This window comes from Hoplias malabaricus, chromosome 5, assembly GCF_029633855.1.
Source record: "Hoplias malabaricus isolate fHopMal1 chromosome 5, fHopMal1.hap1, whole genome shotgun sequence".
NCBI lineage: Eukaryota > Metazoa > Chordata > Actinopteri > Characiformes > Erythrinidae > Hoplias > Hoplias malabaricus.
The window spans coordinates 20,562,148-20,570,222 of NC_089804.1; positions in this window are offsets into that span (position 1 = coordinate 20,562,148).

Consider the following 8,075-nt stretch of genomic DNA (forward strand, 5'->3'; position numbering starts at 1 on the left):
CAGATAAAAGTTTATATTGCAGCAATGAAGGGGGTCTGTAAATGACAGTGTCCCGATACACACTCTTACAGTTTAATTATCCGTACTCTCAGTTTATATATATATATATATATATATATATATATATATATATATATATATATATATATATATAATGTATAATATATTATTATTAAACTCTGAGTACAGATTTTCTTCTTCACTTTTTTATTTCTCTTTTTGACCCCTACTAGGCTCCGTACACTCACAAGTACGCAATGCAGTAGATAAGTGGAGGTCCAGTAGGGGGTCTGAATGCCTCTAGGGTCATGTATGTGGAGTAATAAGCATTAAGCAGCAGTGCATGATGGGAGATCACTGAAGTAGCAGTGAGGAGGAAGGAACAGAGACTGTAATGAGCTGCGAGCAGAAGAGCAGCGTTTCATTCATGACTTTCAAAACAAATTACTCTCTCTCGCTCTCTTGCTCTCTCTCTCTCTATTCCACCACACTCTCTTGTTCTGTTTAGTTCTCTCTCTCTCTCTCACACACATCCCCTCTAATCTCTCTCTCTCTCTCTCTCTCTCTCTCTCTCTCTCTGTGCATTGGTGGAATCAATGTTAAATCGATGTGTGTCTTGGAGAGCTGTCAGTGGAATGCTATTTCTCCAAATTTCTTTAAAAAAGGCGCCGTGCCTGGAATTCCAATGTTGGCCCCTGGTCTGGACCGGACCGGCAGTTTATCGACGCTGGACGATGTACTGTACGGGGGGAAAGGGTCCGGATTAGTGGGGCACATAGAGAGGGGACAATACTCTCTCAGCACATTTCTTCATCCCTGCTCTTCCTTGTCACGCACTGCTGCTCCTGCGAGAAACCGAAAGGAGAAAGACGAAGGTACAACAGCAATCAACAGCTCCAATCTCTTCAGGCGCTGTCCAGTCGCAGCGCTTTTACGTGAGAGCACAGGTTAAACTCAGCAAAACAGACACAACGAGCACGGAGAAATAAGAGCACTGAGTAAAAACGGAGAAGAAAGAGAACAGAGTGAAAACGGCTAAAAACCAGAGCTTCTCCTCGCTTCTCACTGCTGTGCGCTCGGGGTCGGGGTGAACAGCGAGCGGCTCATTATCATTTAAAGGAACAGGTGCTGAAAGCGGGCATTCTGAACAGGGCTGTTTGCACAGGGGGAGAACACTGCTGTGGGGTTTGGACCAAAGCAGGTCACAGATGTTTCATTAAGAAACAGAACTGTGTTCCACTGTGGAGAAGCGTGGACTTCACAGTTGAAAATGGATGTATAATTTGTAGCATGTAGCATTTGCTGAATGAATTCATTTGCATATGGCAGCATTAACATACTAATGAACCGGAAGTGACATGACTAATGCCGATGATTATTCTCTAAAACAGCAGCAGTGCAGCGGTTTACGGCGCGGTGCTTTGTTTTTAATCCAGACACGACCTCTTCTCGCTGTCTGTTTTTCACTGTGTGTGGCCCAGCGGTGAGGGCTTTAAAATCTCCATGATGTCTCCTTTATCTAAGTATGCAAATCAAGCCCTGTATCCACCAATAAACAACCAGGCTCTTTAAAATGTGCTAATTGCATGCAAATGAGACGAGGGTCATTTTACTGTTAAACTCTTATTGTTGTTTATTACACGATGCACAGACGCTCCTCAGCTGAGCCTGGAAACATTCACTTAGCTCTCATTATACTGATGGAGAGAGAGAGAGAGAGAGAGAGAGAGGGAGAGAGAGAGAAAGAGAGAGGGAGTGAGGGAGACAGAGAGAGAGAGAGAGAGAGAGAGAAAGAGAGAGAGAAAGATGGAGTGAGAGAGAGAGTGTGAGAGAGTGAGAGAGAGTGTGTGAGAGAGAGAGAGAAAGAGAAAGAGGGTGTGAGAGAGACACACACAGAGAGAGAGAGAGAGAGGGAGTGAGGGAGACAGAGAGAGAGGGAGTGAGGGAGACAGAGAGAGAGAGAGAGAGAGAGAGAGAGAAAGATGGAGTGAGAGAGAGAGTGTGAGAGAGTGAGAGAGAGAGAGAGAGTGAGAGAGAGTGTGTGAGAGAGAGAGAGAGGGTGTGAGAGAGACAGAGAGAGAGAGAGAGAGAGAGAGAGAGACCCTCAGGACGCGAGTGTTCCTCCAGCCGTAGATCACTGAGCTGTAACATGGAGCAGATTTAAAATTAAAAAAGGAGTGAGCTACCTTAACCTTGGAGAGACAACTGTGGACCACACACACACACACACACACACACACACACACACACACACACACACATACTGACCCTTACCAAGTGTTCTCCTAACAGTAAAACCCCATTTTTTCCAAGATTTTTAGCGTTCCTCTCACCATTTTTGTCTATTCGCTCTCAGCTCAGATCTGATCCAGAGAATCCTTCCAACATGAGAACACACTCTGGCTCAGTGCCAGGGTCTGAAAGGATGTGGAGCTCTGACGACACTGTTTCTGAGAAAAGTGTTTAGCTTGATTCTGATTGGTCAGCTGACTCCTCAGCATGGGCGAGGGGTGTGTCAAAGTCCAAAGGAATCATCAGACCACCCAATGAAAACCAACAGCTGGATTCTTAATTTACTATCAGTGACATAAAATGATCTTAAAACAAATTTGATGTTGTACATTGTGATTATTTCTGGAAGAATACATCGACCACATTTTGGCTATTGAGACAGACCCAGTGCTAACGCTGCTGTGGTTCTGATCCAATTACCCTGTCGCTCAGTCCTTCGCTGTAACGTTTGGCTACTCGAAGAGATAAAGTGATAAACACTGGCTTTGTTAACGGCAGCATCTTCTCTCAGAAAGCAGAGCAGATGGGTTTGATAGAGCTGTGCTCTCAGTGGTTTTCCAAGCTAGCGCCGTCGCGACTGAATGACATTTACTCCCAATTAATTAGCATGATGCTAATGCTTTTCTTGGTTTACAGACTGGGGAGGCGCCGCGTACCTGTTTCTCCACACGTCACGCTGGATTTGCCGCTCTGTGCCGGTGTAGGAGGCTAACGGTAAAGACATGGGATCTGCAGATGCCGGCAGTCGTGAAATCTGTGCTTCTCCAGGTGCGAAATCCAAACACATGTTTCACAGTTTGCTGTTTAACCATCAAAAATAACACAATCCAAAAGTAAATCCAAAAAAAGTAAACGTATCCAGCCAACAGGCAAATCCCGGCGCCTCGTACCTATCTGCGAAGTTTCAAAAGAAGAAAGTCTACAGCAGCTGTGTCACTCAAACTTTCATTTCAAATAATGTATGAAGCGGCGGTGAGAGCCTTGGGCGCTGTCTGCTGCATTTCTGACAGTTAATTGATAACACTCCCTACATCAGGCCGACTTTAAAGCCTTGAGCTCCACAGAGCAATCAGTCATTTACCCCCAAAAGGTCACAAACAATATTTAGGAAAGTAATTATGCGTCATATTTACAGTTCTCTATAAAATTCAGCTCCGGGGATGAGGACCCAAACTGCTTTATAGAGTGGGCCAACCACATTATATCTTATTTACATTTATAACCTGTGGACCATTTAAGACACTCATCCAGTCACTCTCACACTCACCCAGTCACTCTTACACTCACCCAGTCACTCACACACTCACCCAGTCACTCTCACACTCACCCAGCCACTCTCACACTCACCCAGTCACTCTCACACTCACCCAGTCACTCTCACACTCACCCAGCCACTCACACACACTCACCCAGTCACTCACACACTCATCCAGTCACTCTCACACTCACCCAGTCACTCACACACTCACCCAGTCACTCACACACTCTAACCCAGTCACTATCACACTCTCCCAGTCACTCACACACACACTCACCCAATCACTCTCACACTCACCCAGTCACTCACACACCCTCACCCAGTCACTTACACACTCACCCAGTCACTCTCACGCTCACCCAGTCACTCACACACTCACCCAGTCACTCACACACTCACCCAGTCACTCTCACACTCACCCAGTCACTCTCACACTCACCCAATCACTCACACACTCTCACCCAGTCACTCACACACTCATCCAGTCACTCTCACACTCACCCAGTCACTCACACACTCACCCAGTCACTCACACACTCTAACCCAGTCACTATCACACTCTCCCAGTCACTCACACACACACTCACCCAATCACTCTCACACTCACCCAGTCACTCACACACCCTCACCCAGTCACTTACACACTCACCCAGTCACTCTCACGCTCACCCAGTCACTCACACACTCACCCAGTCACTCACACACTCACCCAGTCACTCTCACACTCACCCAGTCACTCTCACACTCACCCAATCACTCACACACTCTCACCCAGTCACTCACACACTCTCACCCAGTCACTATCACACTCTCCCAGTCAATCACACACACTCACCCAATCACTCTCACACTCACCCAGTCACTCTCACACTCACCCAGTCACTCACACACTCACCCAGTCACGCACACACTCTCACCCAGTCACTCTCACGCTCACCCAGTCACTCACACACACTCACCCAGTCACTCAAACACACTCACCCAGTCACCCACACTCTCACCCAGTCACTTACACACTCACCCAGTCACTCACACTCTCACCCAGTCACTCACACGCTCACCCAGTCACTCACAAACACCAGTCACTCTTACACTCACCCAGTCACTCACACACACTCACCCAGTCACTCACACACTCTCACCCAGTCACTCAAACACACTCACCCAGTCACTCACACTCTCACCCAGTCACTTACACACTCACCCAGTCACTCACATGCTCACTCAGTCACACACAAACACCCAGTCACTCTCACACTCACCCAGTCACTCTCACACTTCAACCCAGTCACTATCACACTCTCCCAGTCACTCACACACACTCACCCAATCACTCTCACACTCACCCAGTCACTCACACACTCACCCAGTCACTCACACACTCTCACCCAGTCACTCTCATGCTCACCCAGTCACTCACACACTCACCCAATCACTCACACACTCTCACCCAGTCACTCACACACACTCACCCAGTCACTATCACACTCTCCTAGTCACTCACACACACTCACCCAATCACTCTCACACTCACCCAGTCACTCTCACACTCACCCAGTCACTCACACACTCATCCAGTCACTCACACACTCTCACCCAGTCACTTACACACTCACCCAGTCACTCTCACACTCACCCAGTCACTCACACACTCATCCAGTCACTCACACACTCTCACCCAGTCACTTACACACTCACCCAGTCACTCAAACCCACTCACCCAGTCACCCACACTCTCACCCAGTCACTTAAACACTCACCCAGTCACTCACACTCTCACCCAGTCACTCACACGCTCACCCAGTCACACACAAACACCCAGTCACTCTTACACTCACCCAGTCACTCTCACACTCTCACCCAGTCACTCACGCTCTCACCCAGCCATTTATACACTCACCCAGTCACTCACACACTCACCCAGTCACTCACACTCTCACCCAGTCACTCATACACTCTCACCCAGTCACTCTTACACTCACCCAGTCACTCACACTCTCACCCAGTCACTCTTACACTCACCCAGTCACTCACACTCTCACCCAGTCACTCACACTCTCACCCAGCCACTCACACACTCACCCAGTCACTCACACAGACGCTCACTCAGTCACACACAAACACCCAGTCACTCTCACACTCACCCAGTCACTCACACTCTCACCCAGCCACTCACACACTCACCCAGTCACTCACACAGACGCTCACTCAGTCACACACAAACACCCAGTCACTCTCACACTCACCCAGTCACTCAGACTCTCACCCAGTCACTTACACACTCACCCAGTCACTCACACGCTCACCCAGTCACTCTTACACTCACCCAGTCACTCACACACTCTCACCCAGTCACTCAAACACACTCACCCAGTCACTCACACTCTCACCCAGTCACTCACACACTCACCCAGTCACTCACACTCTCACCCAGTCACTTACACACTCACCCAGTCACGCTCACACTCACCCAGTCACTTACACAATCACCCAGTCACTCACACTCTCACCCAGTCATTTACACACTTATCCAGTCACTCACACACTCACCCAGTCACTCTCATACTCACCCAGTCACTCATGCACTCACCCAGACACTCATGCACTCATCCAGTCACTTACACACTCACCCAGTCACTCACACATTCACCCAGTCACTCTCACACTCACCCAATCACTCACACACTCTCACCCAGTCACTATCACACTCTCCCAATCACTCACACACACTCACCCAATCACTCTCACACTCACCCAGTCACTCTCACACTCACCCAGTCACTCACACACTCTCACCCAGTCACTCACACACTCTCACCCAGTCACTTACACACTCACCCAGTCACTCAAACCCACTCACCCTGTCACCCACACTCTCACCCAGTCACTCACACTCTCACCCAGTCACTCACACGCTCACCCAGTCACACACAAACACCCAGTCACTCTTACACTCACCCAGTCACTCTCACACTCTCACCCAGTCACTTACACACTCACCCAGTCACTCATACTCTCAACCAGTCACTTACACACTCAACCCAGTCACTCACATGCTCACCTAGTCACACACAAACACCCAGTCACCCTCACACTCACCCAGTCACTCACACACACTCACCCAGTCACTTACACAATCACCCAGTCACTCACACACTCACCCAGTCACTCACACTCCCACCCCGTCACTCACACTTTCACCCAGTCACTCTTACACTCACCCAGTCACTCACACACTCTCACCCAGTCACTCAGACACACTCACCCAGTCACTCACACTCTCACCCAGTCACTCACACACTCACCCAGTCACTCACAGAGACGCTCACTCAGTCACACACAAACACCCAGTCACTCTCACACTCACCCAGTCACTTACACACTCACCCAGTCACTCACACTCTCACCCAGTCACTTACACACTCACCCAGTCACTCACACGCTCACCCAGTCACTCTTACACTCACCCAGTCACTCACACGCTCACCCAGTCACTCTTACACTCACCCAGTCACTCTCACACTCTCACCCAGTCACTCAAACACACTCACCCAGTCACTCACACTCTCACACAGTCACCCTCACACTCACCCAGTCACTCTCACACTCACCCAGTCACTCACACACTCACCCAGTCACTCACACACTCACCCAGTCACTCACACTCTCATCCAGTCACTCACACACTCACCCAGTCACTCTCACACTCACCCAGTCACTCTCACACTCACCCAGTCACACACACACTCACCCAGTCAACAATGAAAAGGTAGAGGGAGGATATAAAATAAAATGCAGTTTAATAGAATAGCATCATAATGCAGCAACACCGCTTTTAAATAGCAGTGAACTTTTAGCAAAAACCTAGTGATTATAATTGTTTAGACTTTGGATTTGGAATAAATAATGTAATGACTCACTATCACAGTATCACAGTGTCCAGTATGCTAGGCTCTTTCCCTCTCTCTCTCTCTCTCTCTGTCTCTCTCTCTCTCTGCTCATGGCAGAGGCACCTGGAGTGTTTTTAGACAACGAAGAGAACTCCAAACGCTGAAAAGCATGAACTGAAAGAAGGATGTTGCTCTATTCCTGCTCCATAGAGGGGTAACACTGACTCTGATCTCTGAACTGATGTTTATGTTTATCACCAAATCTGTGATATATCCAGGCCACTAGGTGTCAGTAAAACTGCTGTTTCGTTAAGTGAAGAGAAATTGTTTGAGAAAATGTCAGTGACTGTGGGTCATCAGTGTTGCAGCCAAATCACAAGAAAGCAGAGGCCAAAGTCTTTCCCAGAATAGTGCCCCCACCTCATCCCAGCCCCGCCCCAACCCCCAAAAACCCCCACACCACCCAAGCATGACTTCCAATCTTCAGCCCATAACAATAAACGGGCTCCTGACTCAACCCTGAACAACTGCACACGCGCTGAAGGGAAATGTACACACACACAAAAAGGTCAGCAGTTATATCAGTGACCGGGGGATTATATTTATACCTTACTGAGGATGGGGAGAGAGAGAGA